The sequence below is a fragment of the Rutidosis leptorrhynchoides genome, chromosome 9 (assembly GCF_046630445.1).
Source record: "Rutidosis leptorrhynchoides isolate AG116_Rl617_1_P2 chromosome 9, CSIRO_AGI_Rlap_v1, whole genome shotgun sequence".
Classification (NCBI taxonomy): Eukaryota; Viridiplantae; Streptophyta; class Magnoliopsida; order Asterales; family Asteraceae; genus Rutidosis; species Rutidosis leptorrhynchoides.
In genome coordinates, this window is record NC_092341.1 from 282,943,966 (window position 1) to 282,958,597 (window position 14,632).

The 14,632-nt window shown below is 38.6% G+C and overlaps 1 long non-coding RNA gene across 1 annotated transcript; it reads right to left on the bottom strand.

The window, feature by feature from the left end:
* Positions 1-302: 302 nt before the first annotated feature.
* LOC139865577 (uncharacterized) lies at positions 303-1,565 on the bottom strand. Its single transcript, XR_011765029.1, has 3 exons — positions 1,419-1,565; positions 969-1,028; positions 303-500 (listed from the first exon to the last, which is right to left on the bottom strand). It is a non-coding gene; the product is annotated as an uncharacterized lncRNA (long non-coding RNA).
* Between the last annotated feature and the right edge of the window lie 13,067 nt (positions 1,566-14,632).

Consider the following 14,632-nt stretch of genomic DNA (forward strand, 5'->3'; position numbering starts at 1 on the left):
TCAGACCTTAAAGAACTTTAACATGTCTTCTCTCTATAGTTCACTTTGGAACCATGAGAAAGCAGAGGCTAAATTTGAACTTAACTTGAAAGAAAACTTTAGGTCTGCCCCCACCACTTCAAAATCTTCTAAGACAGATGATACTGCTCTTATTGATGTTGCTAAAAAAAAGCTCAAAAGGCTTTACTGGTTCAAAAGTTGTTGGCAGAAGAAGAGACAGCTAAGAGTGATGTGGATAGTGGTACTGTAACACCGTACTTTTTACATACACATTTTTTTTTTAAAAGACACTCACAGCGGAAGACTTCATAATTTACACATCGTATCTTACTACATGGTAATATGATTAAACGATTCACTGGTGTTACGTTATTAATACAGACCGTTTCAAATATATATTATTTATTACAAAACATCAGAGTTATACACTGTGTCAAACATCTTGATTTGCCTTGCAAAACCCACCTAAAGCTGCTAATACACACCTGCAGGGCAAAACACTGTGGGGGAATTAGCATAACGCTAAGTGAATGAAAATATCTAGATGGACATCACTACAAGCATCAAGCACAGCTTAAAGGCACTGGTCACTAATCACTTAAAGCCATACACAAGAGGACCGGCAACCCATAGCTGATCAAGCTGGAATATACCGATAGTCCTCATTACTGAATCACTGGTATAGTCTTCCAGACGTGACGTACTCGTCATTCACACTATACCACCAATCAGTAACGTCTGGACCCAATACTACTACCCGACACCAAGGTAAATAGCATTGACCTCTTACGTCGCACAAAACACCTCGACGCACGTCGCACAAAACACCTCGACGATCACTGGGTGCGCACATAATCACATATAGTCACTGCACTAGTCACATACTCATTACACAGTCTAATTAAGCATGACACGGATCACTATACTTGTCACTGTATAATCACATCCATAAAGATAATCCCACTCACCTGGAAGCACAAGCACTCAGTTGTCTTATATCACTGAGCCTTCACCTTTTCGTCTATCACCTGAGAATCACCGCAAAATATCTCAAGTTAGTATAGTGTTCAAGTGTTGAATCACGCTTCATATTTAACAGAAAATATTCACAAAACATATATTCACATATTCCTTACTCAAAATCATTAAAATCTAATACTTATACACAAGATTTAGGATCAAAGTACCAAAATCCCCAATTTTATGTAAGCATGAACCCTAAAATCATCATTAGCAAGCTTAACCTGATTATAGCATACATACATCATTTATACATCATAATCAAGCTATAACCAAACTCAATTTAAGCATACAAACACTATATACCAAGATTGATCACTACCCAACATATAACAAAACTTATAAAAACTTATATATTTTAATCAATATAAATCACAAGTAATTAAAAAGATAGTTACCTTGATTTAATCTTGTTAATGATCTAAAATAAATTATAAACACTCCTTCTTTCTTTTGAAATTCACGAATCACAAGACACAAAAAGGTTGTGTAATAATTGCGATGTATGTACTGTATGTGTATCTTTTGTTTTATGCAAAATAAAATGAAAGGATAAGAATCTAAGGAGCATGTGTGTGTAATAAAATAAGATGGATAATATCAATTACTTATGGACTCTTGCAAACCATAAAGGCCACGTGTAATCCCATAACAAAAGCCACCATCTCATATTTTATTATGTATTTAATTAGTATTTTATCCGTTATTTGAAACACAGTGTATTTGTTAGGCAGTCCCAACGAAGTCCAAATCACAAATACAGATATTTTCTGTGACCATCGTCACGAGCACATTAATTTAGTCACATAATAAATTATCAACTCATAATTTATTATTTCACTCCTTATAATTATTTCATACAAATAACTCACAATTTAAATATCATATTTAAATTATAACAAAAAAATAACACAATATACCTATTTCATCTAGGCCCATAACTAGGATGTCACAAATCTACCCCCCTTAAGAAGATTCCGTCCTCGGAATCTGATCACGGTTAAACAGATGAGGGTATTTAGAGGTCATCAACTCTTCGGTCTCCCATGTTAGATTGGTGCCTAAACTATGCTTCCATTCCACACGCACCATAGGAATCTGCTTTTTACGTAACTCAGTCACTTTTCTATCGACGATCCTCACTGGTTCTTCCACCAATTTCTTACTTGAATCTACTTTCAGATCTTGGAGCGGAAGAATTTGATTTTCATCGTCCACTTTACACTTACGAATATAGCAGATGTTGAACGTGTCATGAATACCAGCTAACTCTGGAGGAAGATCTAACACTACGGTTTGATCGTTTAGCACTTGACGAATTCTAAAAGGACCAATGTATCTCGGAGCTAATTTTCCTCGTTTACCGAATCGAATTACACCTTTCCACGGTGACACTTTTAAATACACACGTTCACCCACAGTAAACGTCATTGGTCGTCGACGAGGATCTGCATACATCTTTTGTCGATCTCTAGCAGCTTTCAGCTTTTCACGTGCGATAGCCACTTTTTCCGCAGTCTGCTGCACAATTTCTGGACCTGCAAACTGTTTCTCACCTGCCTCCAACCAACACGATGGAGTTCGACACTTTCTACCATACAACATTTCATACGGCGGCATGCCAATGCTTGAATGATAGGAGTTGTTGTAAGCAAATTCGATCAATGGCAGATGATAATCCCATGATCCACCATACTCTAAAACACAAGCCCTTAACATATCCTCTAAGGTCTGAATAGTTCGTTCACTTTGACCGTCAGTCTGAGGATGATAAGCTGTACTTAGGTTGACACGAGTACCCAAATTTTCTTGTAGACTGTTCCAGAAACTAGACACAAATCGGGAATCTCTATCTGACACAATAGACAACGGTATCCCATGTCGCGATACTATTTCATTCAGATACAACTGAGCTAATTTCGTCAACGAAGCTGTTTCACTGGTAGCTAGAAAATGCGCACTTTTGGTTAAACGATCCACTATTACCCAAATCATGTCATTTCCTTTCTGGGTTCTAGGTAGTTTTGTCACAAAATCCATGGTGATATGTTCCCATTTCCACTCTGGAATCTCTAATTGACGCAAAGACCCATATGGTTTCTGGTGTTCCGCTTTCACTTGGGCGCAAATATGACACTTTTCCACGTATTGCGCGATGTCTGCTTTCATAGTTGGCCACCAATATAACACTTTCAGATCATGGTACATTTTTGTAATACCGGGATGCACAGATAATCTCGATTTATGTGCTTCATTTAAGATTAAATCCCTCAATCCTCCAAGTAACGGCACCCAAACTCGTTCACGATAAGTTTTTAATCCTCGCGAGTCATTCATCAATTCTACTCTTCTTTTCACCATTAGCTCAGATTTCAAATGTTCATCTTGTAATGCTTCAAGTTGAGTTATCTTTAGTCGATCAACTAAATCGGACACAATCTCAATTCGCATAAACTTTACACTGTCAGCGGATTTCTTACGACTTAACGCATCAGCCACAACGTTTGCTTTGCCAGGATGATATCTGATCTCACAGTGGTAATCCTTGATTAGTTCTTGCCACCGTCTCTGGCGCATGTTCATCTCTTTTTGCGAAAAGATATACTGTAAACTTTTATGATCAGTGCAGATAACACAGTGCGTACCAAAAAGATAATGTCTCCACAACTTTAACGCAAACGCTACTGCAGCCATTTCTAAGTCGTGTGCTGGGTAATTCTTTTCACTTGGTTTTAACTGTCGAGACGCATACGCAATTACACGATCTCTTTGCATTAATACACAACCCAAACCGGATAAAGACGCGTCACAATACACAACGAAGTTGTCTGATCCCTCAGGTAAAGCTAACACTGGTGCTTGACATAACAAACTTTTCAAAGTCTGAAACGCAGTTTCCTGTTCATTACCCCACTGAAAATACACATCCTTTCTAGTTAACTTTGTCAAAGAACTTGCAATCTTTGAAAAATCTTTAATAAACCGTCGGTAGTAACCAGCCAGTCCTAGAAAACTCTTAATTTCTGTTGGATTCTTTGGTGAATTCCAATTCATCACAGCTTCAATTTTAGACGGATCTACTTTTATACCTTCTGCACAGATAATATGACCCAAAAATTGAACTTCACGTAACCATAACTCATACTTTGAAAACTTTGCATACAATTGCTCACGTTTCAACAGTTCCAACACTTGTCTTAAATGCTCAGCATGCTCGGATTCGATTTTGGAATACACTAAGATGTCATCAATGAACACGATAACAAACTTATCCAAAAACGGTTTACACACCCTATTCATAAGATCCATGAAAATTGCAGGAGCGTTGGTTAACCCAAACGGCATCACTAAAAACTCATAATGACCATAACGAGTACGAAACGCAGTCTTAGGAATGTCAGATTCAGCAACACGAACCTGGTGATATCCCGAACGTAGATCTATTTTCGAAAAGTACGAAGCTCCTTGAAGCTGATCAAATAAGTCATCTATTCTAGGAAGCGGATACTTATTCTTCACTGTTCTTTTATTTAGTTCACGATAATCTATACACATTCGGAGCGTACCATCTTTCTTTTTCACAAATAACACTGGTGCACCCCACGGTGAAGAACTCGGACGAATGAACCCGCGGTCTAACAGTTCTTGAATTTGAGACATCATTTCACGAATTTCTGAAGGAGCTAATCTGTATGGAGCTTTAGCAACCGGCGTAGCCCCTAGCACTAACTCGATCTTATATTCAACTTCCCTGATCGGCGGTAAGCCTGGCAATTCATCTGGGAACACTTCTGGATACTCAGACACCACCGGAATATCGGACACTACTTTCTTTTCCTTCTTTACATCGATCACATAGGCTAAGAAAGAATCACACCCCTTGGCCAAAGATTTCTGAGCTTTCATCATCGACAATAATGGACAACGGAACCCACCGCGATCACCACGAGCCACTACTCGTTTCCCACCAGCCACCGGAAAAGAGATAACTTTCCTATCGCACTTAATACTGGCCTTATGGTCACTAAGCCAATTCATGCCTAACACTACATCAAAGCTTGGTATAGGCATCACTAAACAAGTCACAGGGAAAAGACTACCCTCTATGTCAATAGTAATTCCAGACACTAACTTCGTGACTGGAACTGTCCTACCGTCACCCACTTCGACACTTAATGGTTCATTTATTACACTAACAGGCACATTTAACTTAGCACAAAATGTAGTTGACACAAACGAGCAATTTGCTCCACAATCAAATAGTACACGAGCCGGCAAAGAATTAACTAAGAACATACCAGTGATTGCATCGTCAGTAGCAGTGGCAGCGTCTACTGACATCTGAAAGGCTCTAGCTTCAGGTTGTGGAGGATTCTTGCGCTTCTGCCCCACAAAGGAAGCAGATGATCCCCCAGCTGACACAGCACGTACCCCTGACCCGGACCCCACCCTGGAATAACTCTTTCTTATAGCTGGACACTCTGCAGATCTGTGACCCTCTTTTTGACAATTCCAACACACATTATTCTTAAATGAACAATCTTGAGGCTCATGTCCCACTGTACCACAACGCAAACAACGTTTCGTCAAGGTTGTACACTGCCCACTATGCGAAGACTTACACATTCTACACCATGTCTTCTGACTGCTTGACACTGATCCACCCTGGCTAGATTGCCCTTTTGGCTTAAACCGACTTGATTTCTTTGATTGCTGGCTAGACTGACTTGCCGTTGGTTTCACTTGCGACACACTTTCAGTTTTCACACTTTTGGCCGACTTAATGTCACTTTCAGTTACCTTTGCTAACATATGCGCTTGTGACAAAGTAGTAGCAAGTCTTGCAATCGTGCGATACTCAGGTCGCAAAATTTCTACAAACCTTTGCACTCTGGACTGTTCGTCAGGTATCTACTGATGCACAAACCTTAACTTGTCCATAAACTGCTCAAACGCTTCATCGACTGTCATTTCTTCAGTCATCGTCATTTGCATGAACTCTTGCTTCAATCGATTGATATCAAATGCGGTGCAGTACTGCTCCTGGACCTTTGCAGAAAATTGTTCCCACGTGACCTGATTGAGTTGCTCTTCGGTCAACGGAGCAGTAATTGTATCCCACCAAACCATAGCTCGATTCTTTAACAGTCGGCTGGCATAAGTTACCCGCAATTCTGGTTCACATTGACAGGCTTTCAATGCCCGTTCAACTTCCCTTAGCTAATTCATTGTCACAATCGGATCGCGATGACCCGAATACTCAGAGGGCTTGCAGTCCATAAACTGTTTGAACGTACACTTTTTCTTCTCCTTTACCACTTGCTGAAACATAGGAGTTTGAAATGGATTCGTTGTCGCATACTGATATTGAAGAGGGTACTGGTATTGTTGAGAAGATTGATATGGCACTTGAGGTATAATTTGAGGTTGAGACTGGAATGGTTGAGAAGCACTACCCGATGGTTCAGATGTATACTGAGTACCAGTAAACCCTGGAGGTATCGTTGGATCACTTGCTTCAGACACCACAGTTGAATGCCTAATATGGGCTTCCAATTCCTTTACCTTTTCTCGAGTTTCCTGTAGCTGGCTTTCTAACTGTAAAACATACTCATCTGGATCACGTTCCGGACTATGCTCTACTGACGGCGCTCTAAATATTCCGGGTCCGGGAGTCAAAGGGGCATCGTTATTTCTGGTCTGATTAGCCATACCTGTCTGCAAACACATCATCTCACAAAAGCTTAGTTGATAACCCGTTAGCACCTATCACTAAGCACAATCACCTAGGCACATATCCCTACATTCACCTATTCCCCACTCGGATGTTTGACACAACACATTCATAAGTTTGGGAGTAGGTCACGTACACAGTGCACATACTGCCAAACCTACGCTCTGATACCAAATTGTAACACCGTACTTTTTACATACACATTTTTTTTTTAAAAGACACTCACAGCGGAAGACTTCATAATTTACACATCGTATTTTACTACATGGTAATATGATTAAACGATTCACTGGTGTTACGTTATTAATACAGACCGTTTCAAATATATATTATTTATTACAAAACATCAGAGTTATACACTGTGTCAAACATCTTGATTTGCCTTGCAAAACCCACCTAAAGCTGCTAATACACACCTGCAGGGCAAAACACTGTGGGGGAATTAGCATAACGCTAAGTGAATGAAAATATCTAGATGGACATCACTACAAGCATCAAGCACAGCTTAAAGGCACTGGTCACTAATCACTTAAAGCCATACACAAGAGGACCGGCAACCCATAGCTGATCAAGCTGGAATATACCGATAGTCCTCATTACTGAATCACTGGTATAGTCTTCCAGACGTGACGTACTCGTCATTCACACTATACCACCAATCAGTAACGTCTGGACCCAATACTACTACCCGACACCAAGGTAAATAGCATTGACCTCTTACGTCGCACAAAACACCTCGACGCACGTCGCACAAAACACCTCGACGATCACTGGGTGCACACATAATCACATATAGTCACTGCACTAGTCACATACTCATTACACAGTCTAATTAAGCATGACACGGATCACTATACTTGTCACTGTATAATCACATCCATAAAGATAATCCCACTCACCTGGAAGCACAAGCACTCAGTTGTCTTATATCACTGAGCCTTCACCTTTTCGTCTATCACCTGAGAATCACCGCAAAATATCTCAAGTTAGTATAGTGTTCAAGTGTTGAATCACGCTTCATATTTAACAGAAAATATTCACAAAACATATATTCACATATTCCTTACTCAAAATCATTAAAATCTAATACTTATACACAAGATTTAGGATCAAAGTACCAAAATCCCCAATTTTATGTAAGCATGAACCCTAAAATCATCATTAGCAAGCTTAACCTGATTATAGCATACATACATCATTTATACATCATAATCAAGCTATAACCAAACTCAATTTAAGCATACAAACACTATATACCAAGATTGATCACTACCCAACATATAACAAAACTTATAAAAACTTATATATTTTAATCAATATAAATCACAAGTAATTAAAAAGATAGTTACCTTGATTTAATCTTGTTAATGATCTAAAATAAATTATAAACACTCTTTCTTTCTTTTGAAATTCACGAATCACAAGACACAAAAAGGTTGTGTAATAATTGCGATGTATGTACTGTATGTGTATCTTTTGTTTTATGCAAAATAAAATGAAAGGATAAGAATCCAAGGAGCATGTGTGTGTAATAAAATAAGATGGATAATATCAATTACTTATGGACTCTTGCAAACCATAAAGGCCACGTGTAATCCCATAACAAAAGCCACCATCTCATATTTTATTATGTATTTAATTAGTATTTTATCCGTTATTTGAAACACAGTGTATTTGTTAGGCAGTCCTAACGAAGTCCAAATCACAAATACAGATATTTTCTGTGACCATCGTCACGAGCACATTAATTTAGTCACATAATAAATTATCAACTCATAATTTATTATTTCACTCCTTATAATTATTTCATACAAATAACTCACAATTTAAATATCATATTTAAATTATAACAAAAAAATAACACAATATACCTATTTCATCTAGGCCCATAACTAGGATGTCACAGGTACTGGGTCTGAAGAAAGCAGTGATGATGAAAGTGATGTAGAAAGGTTTGCTGAAGGTATGGCTTTGCTGGCTAGGTAGTTCAAAAGGTTCAATCGTAATAGAACCAGCAAGTCATACAAAGGAAGTAAGAAACTGAGTGCTAGGTATAGCAGCAAGTCAGTCAAGGGTCCTAAATCTAAGTGTTATAATTGTGGGAAGGTTGGACATTTTGCTACTGAATTCATGTCCAGGAAACCTTCAACTTCATATGCTAACTCTTTCTCAAAAGCTGACAAGTACAAGAACAAGTACAAAGCTATGAAAGCTCAGATGAAGGAAAGTGCTAAGACTGATAAGAAGGGTAAAAAGCCAGAAAAGGTTCTAGTTGCTGAGCATCATGATTGGGATAAAACCAGCTCGTCGTCATCCTCTGATAGTGATACTGATGATGATGGTGCTGGTTATGCTCCAGATAAAAGGCTGTGTTTAATGGCCAAGGAGGTCAAGGAGTCTGATGAGGATGATAGTGGTAGTAAGTTTTTGGCTGATATGAGGGAAGCTGATCAGAAAAGAGATTCACCTCAATGGAAAGCTGAATTGATGTATAAGGTTGATAATTTTCGAACTTATACTGATGATGAAAAAGCAGAAATGTTTGACTACCTAAGACTTGACTTATGTAGAGGCAGCAAACGTGAAGAAGTTTTGAAAACTGACAACAAATATTTAAATGAGAAACTTAAAAGCAAAAATAATGAAATTAAAATCTTGAAAGATGATATTTCCAAACTTGAAAAACAAAACTTTGCTTTAAAGTCTCTTCACGTTGAGGCAGCAGAAGTCAAGAACCAGCTGGATAATCTTAAAAAGGTTGTCGCTTCGTGGTGTACATCTTCTCAATGGACAGCCAAGTGTGTTAACGAGCAGGTGCCTGCCCAAGTTGAAGCTTTCTTTGCTGGTGACTATGCTGCTGCTATTGCAGAAGTTACTTTTATGGACCCAATTCTTGAAACTGATCATGAAGCTGTCTTACCAAATACTTTTGTCAAGATAGTTAAGGGTAAAAAGGTCTTGACAAATAAGTTTGTTAGACCTGCTGTATCCCCACCACCTGCTATGAAAGAGATTTTAGAGGATGAAGTTAGAGCAAGAGAAGCCGGTACCTCAATTGATGAGACTACTGACCCCTCAAGCATCTATTACATGACTCCAAAAGAAAGACGTATTAAAAGGGAAATCACTGGAAATAATCTAAGAAAAATTAAACCAACTGATTCTCCTTTGTGTTCGAGTTCCAATTGTGCTGAGCCAGCTGATGACAAACTTATTGGTCAACCAGTAGCTGTAGACAAGCCAGTCAAACAAAATACTGGCAAGTCCAAGGCAGTAGGTAAAACTTCTTCTAGCTCATCAGCTTCAGTAGACAAGCCAGTAACTTCCCATGCTGGCTCGTCAAATGATAAAGGCAAAGCAATACGCCATGACTATGGTACTGGTTCTAAGAAGAAAGCTACCCTTAAGGGAAAAGCAAAAGTGGACTCGAATGATGAGTTGTCTATCACTGAGATTATGACAGTCAAGCTTGACCAGCTAATTGAGGCAGTAATCAAAAGTTGACCCGGTCTTACTGCACCCATTTACTCAGTGTATGACCAGTCACCGATACCAAATGTGAGAAAATGCTACAAATGTGGCAGCAAGTTTCACTTAGCCAACCGGTGTACTCTAACCCTAACCCCATCTGCTGCTGCTTCTTCAAGCAAACCAGTAGACAGGAAGAGATCATCAAAGATGACCCTTCCAGAACCCATCCTTAGATGGGTTCCCAAAAAGAACTAATCTCTTAGCTACTGTGCAGGGCATTCAAAACAAGCAAATCTGGTATCTCGATAGTGGTTGTTCGAGACATATGACCAGATGTAAGTCCCTACTGATGGCTATCAAGAAAAGGATGGTCTAGTTGTTTCGTATGGAGATAATTTGTTGGGTTACACAAAGGGTTTTGGTACTTTGACAAATGGGAATGTCACGTTCTCAAATGTTGCATATGTCGTTGGGCTTAAACACAATTTACTCAGCATAAGCCAACTGACAAGTAAGAATAAGATAGTCCAATTCAGAAGAAAAATTGGCACTATTTTTGATAAGACAGGGAAGCCACTGCTGACTGCAAAACGTCATGAAAACATGTATCAAATTGACATGAACACAGCAGTCACAACAACTGATACTTTTTTCTATTCAAAGGCAGCAGACAACCTGAAGTGATTATGGCACAAGAGACTCTCACATCTCAACTTCAAAGACATTCATAAATTATCCAGTAAAAGTTTGGTGTCTGGGCTACCCACCATGTCTTATGTAAAGGACAGATTGTGTCCGGGCTGTGCAAATGAAAAACATCACCATGCCTCATTCAAATCAAAGCAAATCTCATCTGTTGAGAAACCATTTCATTTAATTCATATGGATCTATTTGGTCCTGTTAATGTGGCCAGCTGTAGTGGGAAGAAGTATACACTGGTTATTGTTGATGAATATTCCAGATACACCTGGGTATTCTTTTTGAAGAAAAAAAGTGAAGCTGCTGATGAAATTATCAATTTTATCAAAAGAATGGAGCTTTTAAATGGGCAACTGGTGAAACAGCTAAGAAGTGATCATGGTATAGAATTCAGAAATGCTACATTAGAAGAATTTTGTGCTGACAAAGGTATTTCACAGAACTTTTCTGCTGTGAGAACACCTCAACAGAATGCTGTTGCAGAAAGAAGAAATAGAACTCACATTGAAGCAGCAAGATCTATGTTAGCTGAGTCTAGGCTGAATGATTCATATTGGGCAGAAGCTGTGAACACTGCATGTTTTACCCGGAATAGATCTTTAATAGTGAAAAGACATCAGAAAACTGCTTATGAAGTTCTCAAAGGAAGAAGACCCTCAATTTCATTTCTTCATGTATTTGGCACTCCATGTTTCATTCTAAACAATAAGGATCAGCTAGGCAAGTTTGATGTTAAGGCTGATGAAGGTATATTCTTAGGATATTCCAACATGTCAAAGGCATATAGGGTTTTCAATAAAAGAAAGAGTTGTTTTGAAGAATCAATTAATGTTACATTTGATGAAACTGCCCCAGCTTCATCTCCCAGTCAAGAAGATGAAGAGCTATTGTTTGAAGAGCCTACTCAGCAAGCTCTTGATGATGATGAAGAACCAGCTGCAAATCCCTCACCAATCCATGTTGCTGGGTTCTCTGATGATGAGATGAAACACTCTGTTCCATCTGTGTCTAAACCAAGTGGACCTACTGGCTCTACTGAAGTTCTACAACTTGAGCATAGGTCTACTGGTTCTGAAGGATCACAAGCTGGTACTGGTTACATTAATAATGAATAGCTGTCTCCAACTGCTGCTCATACCTTTGAAACAATTGATGATCAAGATGCTGTGTGTTCCACAATAAGCTCACATATTCATAACACTAGATAGACAAAAGAGCATCCAATTGAGCAAGTTATTGGTAATCTGGCTAGTGGTATTAAAATAAGAAGACATGCAACCAGCAATTTTTGTATGCATGTAAATTTTGTGTCTACCATTGAACCTACATGTCCTGATGAAGCAATCAAAGATCCAAGCTGGGCAGGAGCTATGCAAGAAGAGATCTCCCAGTTTGATAGGAATAAGGTTTGGACATTGGTACCTAAACCCGATGATGAAACTAAGAAGATCATTGGTACCAAGTGGGTTTTCAAGAACAAGATGGATGAAGATAGGATTGTGATCAGAAACAAAGCTAGATTGGTAGCTCAAGGATTCAAACAGGAAGAAGGATTGGATTATGGAGAGACATATGCTCTAGTTTCTAGGATGGAAGCTATCAGATTGTTCTTGGCATATGCTGCTAAGATGAACTTTAGGGTATTCCAGATGGATGTTAAATCTGCATTTCTAAATGGGAAGCTGCAAGAAAAAGTTTATGTCAAACAGCCTCCTGGTTTTGTAAGCAGTAAATATCCAGACCATGTCTACAAGCTAGACAAAGCTCTTTATGGCCTCAAACAGGCTCCAAGAGCATGGTATGAGACACTTCATGTGTATCTCACTGGTATAGATTTTAAAGTTGGAACAATTGATACCACTCTGTTCTCAAAAGAGACAGATGGTGATCTCTTGCTGGTACAGATATATGTGGATGATATTATTTATGGATCTAAAAATGAGAAACATTGTCAAGATTTTTCAAAACTTATGTCAAAGACATATGAAATGAGCTTACAAAGAGATTTGTAATACTTTTTGGGATTGCAAATTAAACAACTTGATGATGGAATTTTTATAAGTCAGGATAAATATATCAAAGATATGTTAAAGAAATTTGGTCTGACCTGTTTAAAAGACATAGGGACCCTAATGGCAGCATCTATTAAAATAGATGCTGATCCCAATGGTGAACCAGTCAATATCACTGAATATAGAGGTATGATTGGATCCCTACTTTATCTTACAGCCAGTAGACCAGATATTATATTTGCCACATGTCTCTGTGCCAGATATCAAGGTGATCCTAAAGAGTCACACTTGCTAGAAGTAAAAAGGATATTTAGGTATCTGAAAGATACTGCTAAACGTGGTCTTTGGTATCCCAAAGACCAGGATTTTGAGCTAATTGGGTATTCAGATGCTGACTTTGCAGGGTGTAAAATAGACAGGAAAAGTACTACTGGTGGTTGCCAGTTACTGGGTGGTAGGCTAGTCAGCTGGACGAGCAAAAACCAAAATACTGTGTCCACATCTACTGCTGAGGCAGAATACGTTTCTGCTGGTAGTTGTACTGCTCAAGTACTATGGATGCAAAGCCAGCTGAAGGACTATGGTGTTCATGTTACAAAGACTCCAATCTACTGTGACAACACAAGTGAAATTGCAATCACCAACAATCCTGTGATGCATTCAAGGACGAAGCACATTGACATTCGATATCATTTCATAAGGGATCATGGTCAAAAAGGAGATGTGGAGCTACATTTTATTTCAAAAGACCAGCAGTTAGCAGATCTATTCACGAAGCCTTTAGATGAGAAACGTTTTAACTATCTCATCTCTGAGCTGGGTATGCTTGAACTTTAAATAAAAGACAATTTTGTTGGTGTGCTGGCTCTACAACATGTAGGGCAAACCAGTAAGTCACATTTATTAATTTACTGCCTACATGTCAAACACTCAGTACAACAAGGTCTTTTATACTTTGGTTACTCAAAATGTTTTAAATAAAATAATAAATAGCTCACAAAATTATATGATTCCTTAAAACTGAAACTCATTTACTCCCAATGATTTAAATTAAATTTATGACATATTAAATGTAACAAAGTATTTTGTATTTAATACAAAACTTATTTTGTGGTCTTTAAATCAATTTTGAATTAAAACCTGCTGCATTTAATGATGAATGGGAGGTATGAGTGTTCAAGCCGTATATACGTCATGTCAACAGTCTGTGTCCCCTCGAAAGTGTACCAGTCTGTCACATCTACCCACGCGCCTGCAGATGACAGTTGCCATTTTCTCTCTCCTGCACTCTTTCACCTAATCAGAACGGATAAAAGAGTGTTTTATCTTCCATAATAACCTTCGGTTATTCATTATTCAAAATCACACACTCTTTTCTCTCAAAATCTTCCAATCTTCCAACTCTCGCAACATCATATCTTCATCTTTACATATCATCAATGGCAGACCAACCACAATCATCACATGTTGAAAACCAGCGAGAGGAACAACATCAGCAACAACAATCAACACAACAACCTGATCAACAACCACAACCAGCATCGGAGGAACAGGTTGCTCAAGGACCACTATTCAATCTCCACCCAGCTCTGGTTAGGGCTGCTAATGCACCTGAACACACGACTATTCGCCTATCAAGAGGCAATGATGCTCATTCCCTCTCCATTCCCAAATCAAAAGCCAATATGGGTTATG